This window comes from Balaenoptera borealis, assembly GCF_965194805.1.
Source record: "Balaenoptera borealis genome assembly, chromosome: 6".
NCBI classification, from domain to species: domain Eukaryota; kingdom Metazoa; phylum Chordata; class Mammalia; order Artiodactyla; family Balaenopteridae; genus Balaenoptera; species Balaenoptera borealis.
Window position 1 is genome coordinate 68,559,049 of NC_138863.1, and position 23,641 is coordinate 68,582,689.

Here is a 23,641-nt window from a genome sequence, read left to right on the forward strand (position 1 = left end):
AGCCTACCAAACACCGATGAACTTAGTTTTAAATTAAGCCATGGTTCTTTTAAAATGAAATTCACTTTCTCACATCATTTTTATAACTAGAGTTCCACACTAAAAGTGGCTGGAGCAAAAATGGGAAATATTTTGCAGTTAAACTCAAAACAAAAAATGTGTAAGGTGTGGGAGCATTGAAGATTGATTACTGTCAGTTTTCTAAATTATTTATTTTGTCCAGATTATTCAGGTAATTTTTGATGTACAAAAAAAGTGTGTATGCCTTTAGTCTTTCCACAGACTTACAAAGCAGTGGCTCAATATTTCTGAGTGAGGGACCTCTGAGAATCAGATCCACACTCTTTCTAGAAAATGCACCCATGCTCTAAATTTTGCATACAATATCAAGGGTTTACAGATACAATCAGATGCTTCCATGAATCCCAAGTTAAGAACCCCATGTTGTAGAGGTCAGTAAATCCCTAATGACAGTAAAAAGGTATATTTCTCTTGATATTTTCCCAAGGCAGGACTTCGCTAATGGTTTAAAAACAGAAGTGCCTCTTTCAACCATTTAGACAATAGCCATTGCTTTGATTCTATCAAGATGATTCCACCCATTCCATGCTAACCATCCTACTTGGAGGTAAGAGTTGGGGTGGGGCTTGAGGCCAAAATCAAAGAGCAACAACCAAAAACAAAATTAAAGAGTTGTATTCTGATTCACCTCTGCTTTTGTGGGGAGCCTTCCTTAAGGTTCGTGGAGAGAGCAGGGGGATTTGGGTTTCAGTACTGGATTTGAGGTACAACCCAGACAAGTACTGGTTCTTTGACCTTGGGCAAGTTATTTAAGCCCTCACTGTCTCTTCCTTTCTGCCTGCCTGTGCCTGTGTGCGTGTGTCTCTGTGTGTCTGTCTGCCACTTTCTCTGGCTTTTGCACTCACTCATCTCCCTTTCACACTTTGTCTCCTACCTCTGTCTCTCAGGCTCCCACACGCCTTCTCTCTCTCTCTTAGTCTCTCTGCATGTCTTTCTTCCACTTTGTCTCTCTTTTTACATATCTACATATATAGGTACATGTACATCTGACATAAAAATATTTCTATGTACCTCACAGAGAGCTGGTGACAACCAAAGATGATTCAAATGCTTTTGAAGTATTCTATGACTTTTACAGTGCAAATTTACCTAAATGGCTGTTCTTGTTTTATAAGATTTGTTACTGAAAAATAATCAGGTTATAGTGGAAAAACACAGAACTGGGAGTCAGGAGCCTCAGGTTCCAGTCTTGCTCATTCACTAACTTGCTGTGTGACCTGAGACCAGGCTGTAAACGTCCTGGAGTCTGTGTTTCTTCAGGAATGGCAAGCAAGGGTTACACTAGGTGAGTTAGGGGATCCTTTCCAAGCTCTGTTTTTCTTTCTATTTCTATCTGTAATTTAGTGGACTGGGGAGGGGTGAGGTTTTCCTTACTTTGGTCATATTATGATACAATTCTTAGGTGCTTTGATGCCCATAGATTAAATATGCCTAATTAATGTCATAGATGAACCCTCCCTGCCTCTACAGCTGGTCTCATGGGACAGTTACCCGAGAGAACTAGACACCTCACACTGTTTATTTCTCACAGCCGTCAAAATAACAGCTTTAAAAAGCATTTGCAGATTACATTCCTCTGGGGCAAACTTTCCTGATGTTTGTACTTCGTTTTAATTGTGGAAGGAAGACTTCTCTGTTTGACTAATCTATTTGATATATTGAATTCACCCAAAACAGAGGGGGCCTTTGTTCCAGCACTTTGGCAAATTGGCTCACGCCATTTTGTAACCTTTAGTGCTTTTAAGTTGTTAAGTTGGAATGCTTTCTGTGTTCTTATTGCTAGGTTGGTGTTGTCTGGGATGTGTGTATCTATACCAAAAGGAAACTGGGCTCCCATAATTGTGGCAATGTTTACTTCTTTCCATCAGTGTATCTGCTCTCTTTTCTGAAGTAATCACTATAATTACACTTCTTCAATGAGTTTCATTCTATTGTGTCACCCGGCCTATCTGCTAAACATCACTGTGTTTTTCTTATCTGACTGCGCTTAAATGGGGAAAGTGAGATGTGTTGGCAAGCCACCTTCAATCAAATTAATGTGAGATCAATGTATAGTCAACAGAGATGGTGGTGGGCCCTATTTATCCTGTTCCAATAGGATGGTACATAAACTGACTTTATGTTTAAAATGAAATGTTTATGTGGCCGAGAGGTACATATATATGCTAATCCTTAAAGAACAGTAATAACATTTATTTTCTCACTACTTTCACTTTAATGTTATTTCATTGAAACATGCTATAGCTATGTTTTTGTAAAAAAAAAGAAAAAGAAATGAAGTAAAGTCTTCAGATTTATCATTGTAAAATTTGGACATACCGGGAGGAATGTGACTCCTTTGACTTGAAAAGGAAAATGTTGGTTATCAACCCCTAATTTATTTTTGGCCTATTATCTCAGTGAATGTTTTCAATGAAATGCACAAACTCTCAAACATTTTATAGTTTAGAGTCTCTCTTATAAGAGTTTAATAACATAGCAACAATGACTTGTGACTCTAAAACACACATTACAACACTTAAGTAAATTTAGTTTTAGTTAACAAAAAGGAGATACAGTAGAACAAAGGCATTTCATTATATAGTAGCCCTATATTGAGTTAGTCCTCTAATACAGTTGAAGATTTTTGAGCAGATTCATTCAACTAATATTGCTCCTGATTTGACAGAACAGTAAAAATTCAATAACCAGAAAAAGAAACCTTTCTTTTCCAAAAGCCATATATTCCAAATTACATATTTATTTTAATATTCTTATGAACAGAAGTGATGAAAATAATTTTCATCCTTAATTTGTACTGGAAATTGCTACATGATGGTGATCAATTTAAATATGCAAATACAGTCCATGCTCTGGATTTACTAATGACTTATTCTTACAGTTGGAAGTCTGCAGGATCACCTCACATGTATGAGGAACTTTTGTCTCCCAATTTACAGAAATTGGATAATGACTGACCTGGACATATAGTTTCTATTAAGTAGCTATTGAGCACTGGGTCCCATCCCATGTGTCTTTTAGGCATATATAGTTGTAACTCAGACTTCATATATCATGCAAACAGTGCTTTTAGTGTGAGCAAGTATAATGCTTTTTGTGAGGTACTTATCATTTTGTAGACTCACCTGCAAATATAACCGTTGCACTTAAAATGCTATTTCTATTAGAAGATATTCCTGACCTACCAAATAGACCCTTGAAAGACAAAACCATTCTTAACTTTTAGGCTGCTCACATCACAGTAGTATAAAATTTTCATTTTCTTTTTGAAACAATACCTAAAGTTAAGTATAAAATGCAGAAATGTCCCATTAAATTCCTAAATGAAATACATACATCATATTTGCATGAAGGAAATACATTGTAACTATAAATGCTTCCCTTGGAAGTAATGGTCAGCTTTTCCCCAGAAGTGACTGTGGAGTCACTCCAAAAGATTACATTCACATTATCTCTTAGTTTTTTAACCTTTAAGAACATGGTAAATGGAGAAAAAAATTAACCTATAAAGATTTTAAAACAATTTCTCCCTCCAAAGCCAAGATAATATAAATGAGTTTTGTATCTCAAGAACTTTTCATAGTTGTGGATTACCAGATATAAGGGCAGTAACCAGGCTGAAGATTAATTAATGATTAACCAATGATTGTGTTAATGACTATACTAATACATTTCGTGTTGCTGACAATTTGCATTCAATTTCAAAGTTTATTGTACTATATATGGTGACTAGTATTGTAGTAATAGATTGGTTCTTTGGGCTTGCTTATTTACTTCCTTGTATAGTTAATTACAACTATTTTTTCTCAGTCTGAGTTATTCTCAGATGTTCATTTGCTTTTAGAACCTTTACTCAAGCTTTATTATTTCAAGTAGACTCATCAAAGGAGACTAGTTAGGAAAGAGTTACAGTTAGAGGCCCTGTTTTCTTGTAAGTACAACCAGCTTTACCTTGGGAGCCATTGTTTCTAGAGCAAGAACATGTGCCGTTTCCCAGAAAGGGAGATGTCTTAGACAATAAGGACCTGCCCCCACAGGGATGTGGGAAAGTAAGAATAAGGTAGGGGGTGCAACAGCTCAGTGTCAAAGATTCAAAGGACCCTCTGCTCACCATGATTAAGCCTAGTATCACCATGGCTTGGGAGTGAGAATGTGGGAGGAGAGGTATAGGATCCTCCCCAGGAAGTATAATACCAAATTCCCTTCTCCCCATCTCATTTGCTACGTTACTTCCAGCAATTCCACTTCATTTGGCATATCCTGACACTGTGGGTGTATTCTATATATTGTTTGCATATTTTCCTTTGCACGCTACTGCCTAGTACACAAAATGGAGGATGTTCTCCCTATTCTGCTCAGATGTAGAGTGTTCTTGGTTGCTAATGCTAGGACCCTTCCCGAATGGGAAACCAAACTCATTTCCTACCACTCTTATACCACATTCCTCATGATCTAGGCACACTTCTCTTCTTTCCCTGAACACACACCATATCCTTTCATACCTTCAAAGCCTTCGCATATAGTATTCCATCTATCTGGAATGTCATTCCACTTTTCCATCCTACAAGATTCAGATTTATTTAGTCATCTGATATATAATTAAGCAGGACCCACCATGGGTCAAGAACTGTGTTAGCTGTTGGTGATATAAAGGTGAATTATATTCAGTACTTGCCTCTGAGAACTGAAGAGTTCTGGTAGATATATAAACAACTCTGTCAAGTGTTATTAGGTGTTCCTTCATCTGAGTACCCACAGTGTTTCGTAGGTTGTAGGTTGTCTTAGATAAGGCATACATACACTCTCCTACTTTCCCATTTTTTCAGTTCCTAAAGTTAGTTTCTTAGCATAACATTTTAGAGATAAAGAAGGCCTTAGGGGTAATCTAAGCTAACTCCGTTTGTAGATGAGGAGACAAATGATCAAGTGCTAAGTGAACACAACTAATTATTAGAGCTGAGACTAATTACCCAGCCTTCTTTACTCCTAAGTCTAAAATTGTTGTCACTGTCCCACAGGGTTTACAGTATTTCTGGAAGCTTCTGGGATCTGTTGGATCACTAGGGTGCCAGTCATTAGCATCAACCTAGGCTAACAGTGTGGGAAACTATACCATAATGGCTGGAGGGTAAATATACTTTGAGAAAATAACTTTCAGTGGGTAGTTTACATGCTGGGCGTCATGGCTCAGTCATTCCCAAGTGACCTGGGCCAGAATAGTCTATAGTGACAGAAAAAGAATATTTCATTCACTTAAAATGACAACTAAATGAATCTATCAGGTTAGGTTGATACATGATTATACCATAACAGATTAATAATGCAGTTTTGACAGACAAGTGTTCTTTTTTACTGAAAAGCATCATAATGCATAAACATGAATTCTGTTGGCAATCTTTGGAGCCTGAATGGTCTAAAGAACATAGACTCTATAAACACAAGGACCTCAGACTTATTTACTAGATTTTAAGTGAAAAATGAATAATAAGCTCATCCCTAATCGTTACCAACACGAGTCATATTATAATTCTAAGAATATTTTGTACCCATTGAAACTGATTTATTTTTTGAGGGCACCACCCATGATTTTTGCTGCCATTTCCATTGTATTTTCCTTTTCCTCATCAGATTTCCAACTCCTTTGCCTCTGGAGGACTATCTTGAAACTATGATTATGTTCCAGTACGTGGATTTTTTATTTTCTAAAAAGGTGCAAGTCAGCCAGGGCTGTATAATGGAAAGCCCTCTAGATTGTGAAGATGTCTAGGTTCTAATCCTGGCTCCGCTGCTCCTGAGCCACAAGAACTCTGGGCCTCAGCCCACTCAACTGTAAGATGAAAGGGCTGAAGTAATGGCCTCCAGAGTCCTTTCAAGCTGTGTGATTCAGTGATACGAAACTGGAGCTTTGGCTGTTAATTTTTCCATTGATTTCTGAGACTTTCCTTTAGGAATCCCTGACTCTGAAATAAGTCAGATACAAAAATCAGAATGTTTAAGTTACTGTAGATATTCTCTTTAAATAACTTTAAACTGCACAATTCTAACTTTTCAAAATGAAACTTGAGGGAAATCCACTGCCAGAGAACTCTTAACATGCATTGTATAGCAGCTACAACAGTCTACTGCCACCATTATTAACATATACTATAGTTTGTGAACTTCATTGGCAAGTGCTCCAAGTTTCGCGAAGCCCTCTGGGTAAAGCCCTGCTTAGCAGGTTTAATGTGAAGAGTTGGTGTCATCCTAATCAGCTGCCTCTGACAGAATAAACATGGTTCCGTCTGTGCTGTCCCTCCCTGGCTGGCTGTGGGTTTCCGGCCCACTGAGCACTTGATGCCAAACAGTCTGTTAAGGGACAAGGAAGAGACTCTGGGCATCCCTGGTATTTATCACTATTTAGGAGACTTGAGGTTCAAAGCATCAGGACTGATAGATACCAGTTTTATTCTAAATATTTGCTCAAGTACAGGTTGAGGAATTTTCTCTTGGTTTTTTGTCTTTAACGTTAAGGTGACACTCCCATTCTGCTCAGGTATATTTGTTAACCCTATTTTTTGTGTAATTAAATATAGTTCAGAGACCTAGCATTAGATCAAAAGAGTTGGGTTTGGTTTTTTTTTTCAAGGTCAGTAGGTCTTGATTTACTAACGAACCCCAGTATGGAAGGGAGATGTTCCTCACATAAGAAACTCCCATTTCCAGAGAAATGAATTAAATTGCGTTTTAAGTAGAGACCTTTAAAAGTATAAAAGATACTTAAAGTCAGTTATTACAAATGATTGTTTCCTAGCAGAAATGTATAAATAAAAATTGAAATCTAAATGTAGAAATATATGTGTAGACACAAATAACCATATACATGTATATATATTGAATATATATATATACATATATATATATACGTGTATGTGTGTGTGTATACTATATATTTATGGGGAGTATGGTGGCAGGGGGTGGCACGGTAGAGGGTGTGCTGGAGAAAGAAAATGATGAATAATCAATGGAGATTGGGACTTCCCTGGTGGTCCGGTGGTTAAGACTTCAACTTCCAATGCAGGGGGTGTGGGTTCAATCCCTGGTCAGGGAACTAAGATCCCACATGCCTCGCAGCCGAAAGACTAAAACATAAAACAGAAGCAATATTGTAACAAAGCCAATAAAGATTTTAAAAATGGTCCACGTCAAAAAAAAAAAAAAATCTTAAAAAAAAAAAATCAATGGGGATTTTCATGAAATTGATTAGGAATAGACTGTATCTTCTAATGCTTGCACTCTTGTTACATAGCCATTAAAGTGTTCCTTAGTTCAATCTTGTGAAATTTTCTAGTTCAGTATTTTCTGTATCTGTTTTAACTTGATTAAACATATTAATCTTTTCATAATTAAAAACAGTTCACTGTTTTATAATGATGTGCTAATTCTACAACAGATGAAAATTTTCTCCAAAAGCTTTTTATTTTAAAAGTGAATGTAAAGGTATGAAATTTAGAACAGACAACTTTTATTAGTTGAAAACTAATTGATTTTGTACTTAAAAAATAATGCCTTTTGGATTTTTTGTTGGTGTTGCTGTTGTTCATTGTATTACTGTTTCCTATTAGTTTTCAATGTATCTGTGCTCACTCCCCACTGACAAAAATAATGGAATTTTCAGGGCTCTCTTGAAAATATACATTGAAACATATTCTGTTAAAGGAAATGTATCTGAGGAGCTATATCCATGATTTGAGTGGACTGTTGGCTTCAGAGCACTGTAGGAAGTATTAATGGTGGCAACTGAGCCTGAATTTTTTTTCCTTGTAAAGATGTAAGGGAATATGATGTATACGTTTGCCATGTGTAACCTATACTACTTATACTCATTTACTGCCTTTAAAGTAATCTGCACAACAGAGACTGTAATTATAGATTGCAACATATGCATCAGGGAAGTAGTCTTACTTGAAAATTTTAAAATTTTCTCTGGCACCTGTCAAGGAGAACATTGAAATGATCAAATAAAAGTCCTTTTTCTTAAGTATGAAAAGCTTTAAGCTGTAGAAAAAAGTTTTGAGAGCTAAGCCAGTTATAAGAAATGATGCAAAATCATATTTTGGGGATATAAAGCAATTCCTAGTTAGTGCCTATAATTTTTTTCAGGTCAAGAGCATTGAAAAATAAAATAAGCGTATTGTATCTTTCACCATGAATATGATTATTATTTCTTTTTGTGACAGATTCTATTTGGCTATTTTGAGTAACAAGCAAAAAGATGTTAATTTTAAATAAGGATCCATAAAAATTCCATACTTATAGGGATCTGCAAAATATCAGTTTTGCTTACTGGAGGGATGTAATGCTGTTTAATATACTTTTCTCTTTGCAATTAAATTAGATTTTTTTTAGGGGAGAAAAACTCATAAAGGAAACAGCCTTGGAGATGTAATATGCTCTAGCATATTTAAATAATTAGACTTCTGTCTCATTGAAATGTATGTGCTCTAGGTTTGATAGTGATAAAAGCATGAATATTAGTATGATTAGGAAATTACAGCATGTCACAGCATAATTGATTGATTGATAGCTGGATGAAAACTAACCATAAAGCATGTGAAAATAAATGCGTGTTCTGCAGTTACTCAAGCAGAATTTTTGCATCTACCTAGTTGCAGGATTAGTAACTTAAAACGCTCATCTTCCAAACAAAATGGAACTGATATTTTTTCCTTTTGCTTGTGTCTGTGTATGTTCTCATTATAATACTGGCAGGGCAAAGAATAAGAGCATTCTAAGTGCTTAGTGCTCAATTCGGTATTTAATTGTTCCTCAAGACCTGTCAAACGGACACCACATTACTAATTGACTCTATGAGCAATTAGTGTTTTGGAATTTACCTTTGAGAGGCCCAAGTTTTTAAATGCAAAGCCCCACTAACACTAGAGTTAATACACTCTTACTTGTCTCTGGAGAATTGAATTTCCCAAACATTTAAATTTTCATTAATTTTTTAAAAGCATTTTGTCTTTTTTTTCTGCTTGTATTTTTACTTTCTCATCCTCTGTCTTGATCTTTTAAAGATTCCTGTTCACACAAGTCTTCAGCGACACTCACACTAGCATAGAAGGGCTGGAGAAGCGAGGCCACTGCAGGATTCCCTGTTCAAAGCTGAACCGATATTCACCATTGACGTATCCATTCATCTGTGCAGGGTCATTGGAAATCCTCTCTCTCTAGTTTTTCCTTCCCTTCAGGGAGCAATGCTTAAAAGAGCAAACCCCTGGTGTGAAGAGATAGGAGAATTCTCAGCACGGCCAATGGTGCCAGGAATCGAATTAAAGTTGTCCATTTGCAGATGACTGTCTGTTGGAGCTCTCAGCACACAGAGGCACTGTGCTTTCTGTTGATGCTTTGTTTACTTGAAATTCTGTCAGTACCACTTCAATTTAATTTTTTTTAATGGCAAAAGTCATATCATGCCAAAAATATGCCAGGAGGGTAAAAACACTAAAATATGTGTTGCTCTGTAGTTATAGCATTTTATTGGATTCCCAAGGCTTGCTCAAGGAAAAATAAAAATTTTAAAGCTTTGCAGGAAAGAATTATTGAGACCACACACAAACACACAAAAAGTTAAATAATTACTGAATTCACTCCTTTTTTAAGAAGTTCAAAACTTGTCATTTGTTCTGGAATTACTGACATTCCCAGATCTATTTTGGCATAAATCTCATTTTGATATGACTGAACCTACAATTTTGTCTATTTTCACATGCATTATCTCTTCTAAGTGAGAGGTGCTAAGAAGACATGGGTTGCCATTAAATCTGTATTTGCCAAAAGTCAGCACTGAAGATGTTTTCTGCAGTTAGATTTCCTTTGTTATCATAGGTGATATTACTGTGGTTTAATTTATTGGGCAAAGTTAAAAACCGTCAGAATTAGATTTGTGAGGAAAGATTTTAAAACCCCAGGAAGAATATAACCTGTTCAGGAGATGAAAGTTGAGAATACACGGTCTCTTTCCAAATCCCAGAGAACCAAAAAGCATGTTGCAACAATTGTCAGATTTGAGTTTTGTTAATTGCTACCGGTTGATTATGTTTCTTCTTTCACTTTAATTTCTCCCTGTTTTATTTGAAAATAGTGAAGAGTGCCTGGCATAAAGTAGGCCTTCAATACTCTTTATTATTAGAATGAATAAAGGATGTTTAGTATTTCATTTTAATTTATAATTAAGAATTCTTTATTTTGCTTTATTTTTCATAGTACCTATTTTAAAAAATCTGTTCCATAGTTTACTTGGCAAATTCTATTTAATGTTATAGTTTATTTTCCCTCAGAAGCAAGTTTTACCTACATCCCTAGGGTTGCATTTGGAATAATGTGAGAAATACATTTACCCTAAACATCTGTATCTACCGAAATGTCTACTGGATGCAGGTCTCGTTGTGCAGTAGCTTGTTTGTTCCACCTTCATTATAATATCACCCTTGGAAAGCAGGCATATGTATTTTGAAAAGTAGTCTTGTTGCAAACGGTGTAATCTAACTAAGTGACCTTACACAAAAGAGGAAGTGTGCAGTAACAGCCAAGCTTGTAAAAAAGCAAGCTGTATTCTAAAGCAACCCAGAACTGATCCTAACATATCAACCACCATGAAGAGACTATGTTGTCATTACAAGAGCAAGCTACTGATTTTATAAGTACCTATTACTCCCTTTAGATTTACTGGAAAACACTTATAGTATGACTCTTCTCAAAAATGGCAATCCCTTCCCCGAGAAAAAGAACCCTCTCCCCCCTCCTTCCATTTCTTTATCTTTTTTTTTTTTTTTTTAAGGTATGCTAAGGAGCAGTTCCCACTGATGCAATTAGGCCATTCCTTTTCTTTAGTGATATAGACCTTTCTTAGAAATGTCATATCTGGTTATCCTCTATAAAATAACCCATCAAAGTTACCGTGGTGCAACCTTACATCTTAAATATCAGTCTGTGCCCTCTAACCATTAGTATCAAATATCGTTTAGACCAGTCATGACATAAACTCTGTTAATAGAGTTTTACAAATAGATTGCAAATGATGTGAATTTAACTATAAGAAACTTAAAATCATATTTGTAATGCTTGTTTCTGATATTTGGTTACCCATACAAAGTGTTTAAACAGAATATTTAAACATATGGATTAAGTATTTTGTGGTGATCTTTTTGCATGAGAGTCTTATTCAGTAGCACCCATAATATATTCTAATGAGGTCTTGTTTTATTTGTTAGATTTTGTGAGGGCTGCATTAATGAATATTATAATTATCAATTGCATTTGATATTAATGATACACATAACAGGTACTAATAGAAAATATCTGTTATTCTGATTTTATAAAAGAGTACCAAGTACTATTTAGGTAGATAGTGTCTTCTCTGTGTTTCATAAGAATCTAGTAAGGCAAGTTTTATCTAATTTGACATTTTTACTTATTTTCTTCTTATTATTTATTGAGTACATACTCTGTGCAATGTATAGTGAGAGGTACTGGGAACATAAGATGAATAAGACAGTCTGAGCCTGGAGAAAGAAACTAACACATAAACAATTTTGGTACAAGAGATTAAGTGCCATAATTGGCTGAATGATTCTTTAAATTCTAGGAATTTACCATAGATGAGTTAAACACTCTCTGCTTAAGTTCCCAAAGTATTTTTTTGCAGGACTATGTGTAACTAGTAATCACACATCACTCTAATCACAGAACACTATTGCAATATAACAGTCATACTCACTTATCAAAAATAATTTTGTTGGAGATGTGTATTATAGCATCAGTGTTATAAATGCATAAGATTTTGATACACACACACGATAAGTACTGAAAACAGAATAAAAAGATAACTGACCTCAAGGACATCATAGTCGGTAAGAAAGCCAAAAAGACACAATGTAGTTGGCCCAGGATGGAAAGGATGCTGTGGGACCGGGAAGGGCATTACAGGCAGAGAGAGCAGCATGTACAAGGATACAAGGTATGAGAGAGGCTAGGATGCTTCCTCAAAGTTAGTAGTATGTACAACATGCTCTCAACAATATTAAGAACTAGAAATACACAGAAAATTTCAAAGCAAATATTAAAGTATTCAAAGGAAGATGAAAACTTTAAATGAAAAATTACTTTAATGGAGGTCATTGCTACATGATTATAGATGATGGTCACTTTGTATTTATGTTTCTGTGTTTTCCGTAATTTAAAATAATAAGCTTGTGTTTTAAAATCAGGGAAATAAGTTTTTCTTTTTTTTTTTTTTTTTTAAGTAAGCCCAAAATACATACATATATACATACAAAATAAGAAGAACTGGAAGAAAAACACATAGGAAATCTAAGAGACCCTGCTGAAAAGGGATGAGGCTGACCTAAAGCAACAGCATGGGAATGAAGAAGGAATAGATGTTAGTGTTTAGGAGATGAATTGAGAAAACTTTGTCATTGATTGAACGTAGGATAAGAGAAGAGCTAGAAAACCTGGAGAGTGATCAGTGAATTTTCTTTGCGTGTGCTGAGAACTTAACTCTAGCTGTCCGGAAAAAATTATTTGTAATAAAAGTAACATAATAAGTTATTGGCAGGGCCAGAAAATGAATATAAATCTCCTAATCATAAATGAGTAGGGGAAGGGTTAGAGGGTGTTTCATATTATGCTTCTGAAATCTACTTACCTGTAACTTCCCTTCAAAATGTCTCTTTAGTTGTGTCCCCTAGAACATCAAAGAACTCCTTCTGGCAATGACAGTTCCTGAACAGTAACATAATGTACTAGTTGCTTTCCTCCCATTGTCTCATTTAATTCTCAAACTTTCAATGAAATTATTATTATCCCCCCAATTCAAAGTTGGGAATACTGAGACTTAGGAAGGCTAAGTAGTTTGCTTAAGGACGACCCATGACTAGAAACAGGAAATGTAGGGATTCAGATCTGGGACAATTTGAATATATGCCCAAATTCAAATCCACTATGGTCAGGCTATGACAATACTGACATTTGAACAGAGTTGATCACTGAAAATTAAAGGTCCTTATTACTGTAAATGATGATCTTTCAAAGGTAGTTCTTGGTAAGAAGAGTAAATAAAATATTGTGAACAGCTATGAAAAAAGATTTTGGTTATATATGTAAAATAAAGACTGGATTCCTATTTTGTTCTTTGAACACATGTTCTTTCAAATGCAAGTATTATATGCTGTAGCAAATTCTACATTATTAAGTTTCTTCCAAGAGACCTTGTACTGTTTTCTACATTCAATAATGTATATAGGAATTGGTGGATTCTCACCTAAAATGTTTGTGTTTTTTTGTTTTTGTTTTTTTTTAATGGGTAGAAGTTAATAAGAGGTCCAGAAAGTACAGGGAAGGCTAGAATCATACTTTTTGATTATACTTCCTTCCTCTCAGGGTTGAGTACCCATGAAAATGGATACAGACAAGCCCTAGTTTGGAGACTAAGATGAACTTGTTCAAGTGTTCTGAATGGTGAAGGTAGAAGGGCTATTTTTTGTATGGGAAAATATCCTGCTCACTGTTGGCTAGTAGGCAGTATCAAAGCCAGTGTGTGGTAAATACAGAAGATTTTAGTAAAAAGAAGTGGATAACAAAACTATTACAATAAGAATATTAAACTTAAATTCTGGCTCCAATTTCTGCCAATTATTAGCTATGTAATAGTAATTTCATGCATTATGTCAATTGGCATTTACAGCAATTGTGCGTGGTTGACCAGTGAGGCATCTTAAATTCAGAGATTGGTCTTCAGAACAAGATAATAGTGATAATGACTAGGGAACTAGTATTAAAATGTATGTCTTTTGGCTCCTTACATAGTATCTTCTATTGCAAAGAGCAAAGTAAAACATAAACAATGTTTCTTTTAACTTTTCAGACCACTGAGTTATTTATACAAGTCACTGCTACCATCTTTTGACCCAGGCAAGAAGGGTGCCATGTTTTAGCAAGTCCAGTCTTGCCTTCCTCCAGTACTTTACCCTATCGTGAGGAATCCAAGGGGCCATGAGGACGTGCCCACTTGGGACCCATGCCCACTTGGAACCCGTGCCCACTTGGAACCCGTGCCCTCCTTTGAGACCATGTCCCAGGCACCTGAAATTCCCTGACTCTACTTCCTGGACCCATGCAGTGCTCTTCTCTAAGTCTGTCCTCTCACAAGATGAGGCCAGGAGGCAGCTAGGTGGAGGTGGGAATGGCAGGGAATGGATGGAACATTCATCTACAGTATGCATATTAAGCCTCTTGATGATAGGGAACCACAGGTCAGCTTCTCATTCTGGAAGAGCTCTGATGACCCAGGAGACAGAAAATTCTAAATTTGAACGTAGCCTTCCAGGTGTTCTTGAAGATATAATTGTTAAGGTAGAAAGAAAAAAACATTTTATTTAACATTTTTTGTTCAATTTATAACTTTCAAAATAATTTATTTATAGCTTTAAAACTTTTCAAATACCTTAAGTATTTAGACATATGGTATGAGTTACAGCCTGCATGAACTCTTTCTATATAAGTACAGATAAAGATATAGATACATATGTAGATATAGATGTATATCTATAGGTATAGATAGATACAGTACCTTCTTTGTGAGGATACTCTTCTTTGTGAGCACCGGACGTATAGCTATGAAACAGACAGACAAGATTTCTGCCCTACTCTAATGGCATGGATTCCTGGCCTCAGAGGTTAGTCTAGTAGGTAATACAGATGAAATAGAAAAATAAAATGCATATGAAAATGCAGTGTAAGTACGGGGTGATATGGAAAATGGTAGAGAGGAAGGGAAGGCAGTGATGTCTGGGAAGTCTTCCTAGATGAAGTAATAATATTATTTGGCCTACTGGCCATAGTTTGCTGAACCCTTGGTCTAGGGTTTTCCCCATATCCTTTAAAATCTCTTGCCTTAATTCTTCTTTGCCCCATAAACTGCTGTTCATGTTTATTAAGATGTTTATCAGTGAGGATAATTCTTTCATGCTTGCCATGTCACTTTCTCACCACCCATTTCCTCCGTAACCCACTCACCATGGCTTCTGACTCCACCACTCTCTCTCACAGATCATCTCTAGCCTCCTAATTGCCTATGTTCTCTCCTATCCTACTTGACTTCTCTAATGCCTGTGCTACAAATAAGCACTCTGTCCTTGAAAACTCTTCCTCACTTGTCTTTTACAACAGCATATTCTCTGCCTCTCTCTATTTCTCTTTCTCCTCTATAAATGCCCTCCCAATCCCCATTGCCTACTCCTTAAATGCTGATTTAACTCATGAGTTCCATTCTTATCTCATTCTATACAACTTTCTCTCTGCTATGTCTTCCATTACCATAACTTCAATGATTCCCATTTGCTCATGATTCCTAAATATACTTGTAGACCTTTGACTTCTCTCCCATCGAAAGATGGGAACTCCTAGTGGCCAACTGATTGGTTATACAAGCTAAAAACCTTGGAGAAGTTCTCCAAGGAGAGACCAAGTGCAAAAATTTTGTGTCACATGATCCAGGTTGCAATTCTGGCTCTGGGATGGCCTTGGGAAAATTCCTTAGATTCAAGCAACCTGTTTCATCATATAAAAAAGGGAATTAATCCCTCACTAGGCTTTTGAAGGATTAAATGTAATATCCACTATAATCTCTTTATTAACTAGTTGACAGATATCTCACAAGTATTTCTATTTTTATGATGATATCCCCTTTCCTGTTCTTCATTCCTCCAACTGGTCAGCTCATCCTTTTGACTGTACATCTGAAATCTTTCTCAGATTTTTCTTCTTCTTTTTGTTCAAGTTCAGGCCTGGCTTCTAGCCTTCCCTGCCCCACCCCCCCACCCCCATTCTGGACTATATATTGTTTAGAAATTTTTTAAAAATTATATATTTATTTTTGGCTCTGTTGGGTCTTAGTTGCAGCACGTGGGCTCCAGAGCTCGCGGGCTCTATAGTTGTGGCATGTGGACTCTCTGGTTGTGCCTTGCAGGCTCAGTAGTTGCAGCACACGGGCTTAGTTGCCCCACGGCATGTGGGATCTTAGTACCAGTGATCGAACCGGCATCCCCTGCATTGCAAGAGAGATTCTTAACCACTGGACCACCAGGGAAATCCCTATTCTGGCCTATATATTGATATTATTGATATATTTCTAAAGAACAGATGAGGGCAGCACTTTATGTTGGCAGTAAGATAAAGTCCGAACATTCAAGTCCCTTTGCAAACTGAATTCAAGCTTCATCTTTACCTCCATCCCACCCTATACATAGACATATACCTCCTTCCTGTCTTCTAACCATACCAAGCAACCCTGTTTCCCAAATGTGCCAGGTACACTTAGCTTCATCTGTAACTTTGACTGAGTCTTGTCACAGGCAGGAAAACTCACCTCTCTCTATTGTAACTGGTAAAATTCTATTCAGCTTTCAAGATATACCTCAACTCTTAACTCCTCTATATAGCCACCTTTCCCTACCAGATTCAGAACTAAATCTTTTCTTTGGTAAATCACCACTAAAGATAGACTTGTAAGTTCCATTGGGGCAGGGACCTCTATTTCCTAGCACTTAGGTCAGAAGCTGACAAGTTGTAGTAGGCTCTCAGATGTTATTAGAGCATGAGTGCCATTATCATATTTTAAACAGTTTAGGCAACTAGTCCCATTTGTTTTTTCTAGTGACAACAAAAGTTATCAAGATTCAGAGATTCAAGGAAGATTGTTTTTAGGATTCCAGTTTTGAGATTTAAAATACATTTTCTCTGTAACCTGTTTTCTCATAATTGACAAACTACTTGAAAACAGAGAGAAAGGAAAGGAAAGGAAAGGAAAAGAGAGAAAATAACTCACTGCCCCACATGCCAGGGTCAAAAAGAGGTTGGAGGGAGAGAAGGGATCTTGGAGTAAGTCTGAAAGAATTTAAGAAAGACATAAGTAAAAGAAACTGAATTTTTTTAAGGTTTCATTTTTGTTTGCTTGCTTGGCTGTTTGTTACCTGGAAGAATATTTAAGTTTTATTAGCTCAGGAATATGGCAAATGATAAAACTGAGTAAGGCTCTAAGAATGATAATGCTGTTACTAGGTATTGTGGCTCCTTGAAAATTTTAAGGATTAATGAGCCCTAATTCTCTTTAAAAATTATTTGCAAGCTTAAGTATATGACTTCTCTTCATGTTCAGACCAATGTCTAAATGGTATGGCCAATAGCTGAAGTTTGAAACCCACCTTCTCCAAAAAGTCTTGATAATACAAGTCTCCCCATTACCACTAGCATTTTATTATGCCTTATAACCCATATCTTGTATTTATGTAATAATATATATTTATGTGTTGTTTATTCTCTGCACTAAAATCTCATCTATGCATATGTCCATACTCCCTAGCTTGTTTTTCTCAAATTAGAAATTAAGAACAAGGCTAATTCTGCCAACCTTCTGTAACTCAAGGGTTAGATCTAGGTAAAATATCTATTAACTAAGTACTCAATTCCTAATTGAAATTCATAATTAAAACTGTATCTTCATCATCATGGAAAGTTATTTTGAAAGCTTACCAAAAGAATTACTCATATTACATCATTAATATTATTGCCATCATCACTATTATTTGACATCTTAAAGCCTCCTAGCTTTTGTAATAAATTCAAGTGTACAAAGCATCCCCTCTTTTATAAAACATTCATAAATTCTATGATTCATAAATTAAGTTATTCAAGATTATGATAAGGCATTCCAAAGGCACTAAAAGGGACCCTCTCATAATTTTTGTTTTTTATCTGTGAGTCATTTAAGCATGTAAATATAGGTTTCTAGTAGTTTTATGCACTGGCTTTGTCTTTTGTTGTTCTGAATATGAATTCAGTCAAGACTTAAAGAAACTAGAAGATATTTTGATCTGAAAGCTGTAAGAATTCACAAGGGAATGAGTTGGTTTCTTCTCTACTTTGTAATGCAAAGAAATGCATTCCACAAAATCAGATGAAACAAGCCGTTAATTTGACAGTCTCAGTTCTCATAGCTATTGATTCAGGAAAGCTGAAAACAGTTATGGAGGCTTATTGGCTCCAATTAGGAGTCGTGAAGCTTCAGCTTTGAAGAAATGAGAGTGTATTGGGAGAGGAATCATTCACTAACAGAATCCTTCTTAACATTTTATCATGAATGGGTATAAACTCTTGGTCTCCTGTTTTGTTTTGTTTGGGGTTTTTTGGGGTACTTTTTCATTTATTGATTATCTTTATGGAATAGTCTCAGAATGTTTGTTTAGCAAACAAAAGATATTTATCTTACCATGTGAGACATTTCATGGTAACAAGCTCAAGAGCTTCCTTATAAGTCTTATTTAGATGTTCTCAAGAAATATTTTCAATCCCTTCTATATAATTTTATATACATGGAAATACCTCTGGATATACTCTATTGATAGACTAATCAATATAGATTCTATAGATATATACTTATTTTAGCACATGCACCATCTTGCATGGAAGTAACTCCTCTGCTTAGAGGTATGTAACTTTTTTTTGCCCTTATCAATAAGAAGACTAGCTAACTCTCATGACCACTTTTAGTGCATATAAATAATATATATTCAGAATACTGTTCTTTAATGTTAAGATCTTAGTAAAGAGTGCTACAAAAAGGAAGACTCAAGGAGGAAAATGGTATTCACATTTTTAAGAACAATATCTAATGAAGCAATATAGTGTTATTTACAGCTGCTATTAAGAAAGGCCAACATTTCTTCAAATATTCCTTACAGAATGTCCAGTTTTTCCCATGTTTTAACTTAGTGATAGAAATGCAATTTTTTCCTCTTACTGATCATAATACATTTGTATCTTGGGTAACTTTTCATATATAATCAAATGACAGGAAGACTTTTTTTCTGAGGTGTGGGGGATGCTGATGAGGAAAGACTTGATAGATAGCATCAATTATCAGTCATAAAATCCTTGCTTATCATTTGTTAACAAATCCTCAGTTGAAAAACCTTTTGATCAGCTTGGCACTAGCTGAAAATTTGCTGTACAATGAATATAATCCAACTCTAATAGAAGATGACTGCATTTCCAAGTAGATTTAACATAGGAAAAAAGTAAGATTATTGTAATAAATCTAACATCACAGAAACAATTCATGGAGCTTAATTATGACACTACTAAATGTGAAAATCTATTCAGCGCTAGGAACACTTTTCACATTACATTCACGCTAAAGATTGGCTGTTAAGAGCTCATTACTGGTATTTTTCTAAAGAGTGGTTTATTAAACACAGTTACCTAATAAGCATCTTCGGTGGTGCAAATTGCTGAAAACAGTAATGAGTCTGATTAGACTTCATTTCAATTACGACAGCTTGTCTAGGAAAAAAAAAAATTTTTATATATATATATATATTTTTTTTTTTCTTCATGCTTCAGAATTTGGTTACAAGACACTACAGAGTTTAAAAAATAAAAAGCCACCTCTGTATTTCCTTTCCACAGTTCACTAATGAAGAGAGAATTGTCCAAGTCATCATCCAATTTACACACTGGAAAACTGGATGGACAAAGTGGAGTCACAATCATGTTTGCTTAAAAACAGCAAAGCCTGCCTTGACTAATATGTCTAAATAAGGTCACCTTTAGTTTCTCTCTGCTTTGGTTTTTTTTTTTTTTTTTTGCCTTAGGAATACAAAGCTATAAATGAGGTGCAGACTTCAACATGATTCATCCCTATTTGGTTTGTGGAGGTTATTCTCCAGATTAATAGGCTCACCTTTCAATTATGTTTTATCCATGGATCTTCTACTTAAAATCATAAAAATATAGAAAACTGTTGGACTATGCATGCTAATTATCCGACTGATTTTTTTAAAAAATACATATATTGGTGGAAAAATAAAAGAAGCCAAGCTTTATGAATGTGCGCTAATATATCAGAAAGTGTAAAGGAATATTCATTAGGCACTAAACTTGATTTGATATTTTTAAAAAGTATGTTATTTAGCTGCATTTAACAGCTAACCTCCTATTAAATCATGCCTGAATATACTGCTCAAATTGAAAGAAAAAATGGTTAATGTAAAAAGCCTTTAAGTGATTAAGCTGTCACTGCTGTCATTCGGGCACTCCAGTAACATTTTAATGCTTCTGAGAGCTATGGCCAGGGATGCAATCCACTATTTTATGTTATATTTTCTGAAGAGATTATTTTTAAAGTATAATATCATTTGACACTGAACTGGATAAAATAATTCCTAAAATATGAAAACAATGGCTGGATGTAGAAGCATGTAAAAAAAGGAGGGCACAATAAAACATCCTAACCTGAAAAACTTCACAAGTTAGCTAAGTGATCATGTAATGGCCATAAGACTGAAAGTCATATATGAATGAAATTGTAGTACTCTTTGTTGGCATTTGGATACTTTCAAAAAGATTTACTTAAAAGGAGACCAGTTCCAGGTATGTCAGTTCAGTGAGCAGGAATGTACTTTTAGACCTATGATTCATTAATTCTATGAATTTTTCTATTGTGTTTAAGGCCGTGGCGGGCGGGGGGGAACTTTTATATAGAAAACACAAAAACAATTCTAAATTTATAATTGGGATGCTTTCCTAAGTAACTCAATTATCATATATTTTAATTATTTGCTTTTCAAGGATTTTTTAAACATTTCATCTCAAATGATTCTAGTAAAGTGTTTTTCTTTTTGAATGCAATTGAGAAAATGTGTCAATATACAATAATATTGTAATTAGTTTTCCTTTTTTGAAAAACTTCACATATGTAAACCCAGACCTCCTTGAAAATGAGTACTCAATGAAGGAAATGATGTTCATAGTATATTTGGAGGTCATAAATAAGACTTTTAAGTTTTATAAGTATGGAAACTTTTTGAGATATATGACTTGGTTCAAGCCACAAATAATAAATATATAGCTAAAGAAAACTTTAAGTAATGCTTATATTTGATTAAAGTATTATGTATACATGCTAGTTAAATAACTTAGAATGTGCTTTGGACTCTGAGATTATAAATAATAAAGCAGATCATTTTTAGGATAAAGGTATTTTTAAAAATCTCTTTTCCTTCTCTCTGTCACCTTTCCCCATTTTCTCTATATCCTTTCCACAACTACAGACACAACACTTTCGTATACACATGTAAGCACCTAGATTTGATTTTTCTGTGTAACCTACCTGTATCACCCGCAGGGTTCTGGTTTTCCTGTTGTTTAGGGACTTGTGTAAATAGGATGCACACTGTTTGAAGAGGTAGCAGGAAGATTTGACTTATTTACTCTTTTAACATAAGCAAGTAAAACTAGCAAATTTTAAATTACATTTCTATCTGCTAATTCAAAAATGTGACTGGAAAAAATTTTTCCTTTTCCTTAAAATTATTAGCAAATACTGGAGCTTATCCATAACTGAGGCCAATAAAATAGTTCATTATCATCAATAAGAAGTATAAAATTGTAGAATAGTTTTCACCATATAGAAGTAACATCCTTACAGCTTTGAATTCTATTGACAGTATTGAGAGCAACCTTGTGTTTCACTGCTACATTAGAGACAAAGTAAGCTGTGTTTATTCACAACAAAAGAGAGTTGGATTGGAATTAAAGTAGAATTTATAAGCAAAAGAAAAGGGATCTGTATTTCATGTGGCAAATGCCACTGGAGCAACCATTTTATTCAATTCAGCCAAAACCTAAACTTTTTTTTTTTTTTCTTTATGGCCTCATGTATTCTAACAGTAGATGAAACTATGCAGTTTAATATTGTCATAGAGAGCACAATCAAGATGGAATCTAAAGAAACAATTTCTTTGCTTGTGGTCCCTCCTATTGTTAGCTTTCCCCAAGGATTACTTTGTTGGGCACCCCCTCCAGGACAGGAAATGCCACTTTCTTTGAGGATGCTGATAGCCTGTCTTCTGCTTTTGTCTCATTATGCAGCATTCTTTGTTTTTACAAATGGAAGAGCCAATAGCGCTAATGACTGGACTGTCATTCACACTGCACTTTAACAATGTTCTGTTTATCTGGAAATTAGAGCATCCTAATTATAGGTGGTGCCCAGGTTTTTTTCACCAAACCATAGAATGTGGCCAGGTAGGGAGAATGGAAAGGTGAGGAAACTACGGTTATTACTAAGAGCTCTTCACTTTTAATCCTTGACCATGTTGATTGTATTCTAAAGCAGTTTATCTTCATATGTTGTCTTATATGGGCAAAACAACACTAAACCTACCAAAACTCATTTCATACGTTGCTTTTTCCATTGCCTTCAGATCAAAGTTATTTTCTTCAGGCTGGACTAAATTATACACAGGTCCCAGGAGTGAAGGACACTGAATTAATGCACTATGTCACCCAGCCCTGACTATAGAATATTTTTATCAAAGTCCAAGGCACTATTTTGCTATTGCATTAAAAATTAATGCATGGATTGCCAAAAAGAGAAAAATGCATAAATAACCTAAACAAGTTTTGTCTGGGCTTTGCACACTTTAGAGTTACCTTAAGCAAAGAGTTTTTAAGGAGAATGGTTGGAGTTGTATACATATATGTAAATAATATTCTTACTCCTTTGTCTAATTATGTGAGAGAGACCTCCAATTTAAATAAGCAGTCTTAATTATCTATTTTGTTTTATGTAAACTGTCTTTTTAGAGTAAGGTTTCAGAGGAACACAAAAAGAAGCTGAATGCAGATTCCATCTTACACAAGGTCGTGGGGCTTGGGAGATTCTGAATTTGTTAATTGACCCATATCAGCATGGGATGTTGGGCAAAAATGAATGTAGTTCACCTTAAATATAACTAAATTGAGCTTTGCATTTATATACTTGAAATAGAATAGATACACACAAATAACTATTTACGAATAGCACTATGTACACATAATGATTAACATAACATTTTAGCGGTGTGACAGAGGACATTAACCACCCATGTCATAATTCAAGGTTGGTACCATGCCCAGTTTGTGTTAATTAAAAGTGCAAATTTATTTTATATGGCACAAGAGTATCTTGAGAATCAACTGGAATGACCTCAGACTTTTAGGACGCTGGTAACGTTATCTCAGCAGAGTCCTTTTTTAAAATAAAGATTCAAAACACATAGAAAATGCACAATACTTTTGGCATTTGGATTTCTCTTTCTGGATCAGTCATACAGGCTGGATACTATGAATCTAGCATGGAGCTTTCAGTTTGTGTTAACCCCATTTATCCCTGCACGCTACAGCTCACCTGTTATTTATACACATAAGAGGTTTGATACTGCAGAACAAGGGGAGTGCTCTGTTGTGACACAGAACATACGTATTCATTAGCCCTGGCAGTCCCTATGGACAGAAGTGGTGTGTCCTGATGATCTCTGTATGACAGAAAGAACTGGGGGGGAAGGGTAGATGGCCTTAATGGATTGAAAACGTATATGGAAAAAGGGAAGAGACAGAATGAGTAATGAAAGGCCACAAAGTAACAACTTTAAAGGTTAACTACAAAGCACTATTTAAACTGATTAAAATTGTCTAAAAT

General features: G+C 35.2%; 1 protein-coding gene and 1 long non-coding RNA gene across 8 annotated transcripts in view; one reads left to right on the plus strand and one right to left on the minus strand.

Moving 5' to 3' along the window:
* The window catches only part of FIGN (fidgetin, microtubule severing factor), a 130,488-nt gene that overhangs the window by 80,510 nt on the left and 26,337 nt on the right, over window positions 1-23,641 (plus strand). Inside the window, exon 3 of one of the 6 annotated variants that reach the window (XM_082395292.1) lies at window positions 19,588-19,720. The exons of 4 other annotated variants lie outside the window; for them this stretch is intronic. The gene's annotated coding sequence lies outside the window, so the exon portion shown is untranslated. Of the gene's footprint in view, window positions 1-4,709; window positions 19,721-23,641 lie in introns of those variants that run through there. One more of the 6 variants, XM_082395294.1, reaches the window with a different exon arrangement.
* The window catches only part of LOC309630288, a 148,544-nt gene that overhangs the window by 64,823 nt on the left and 60,080 nt on the right, over window positions 1-23,641 (minus strand). The gene's annotated exons all lie outside the window — the stretch shown is intronic.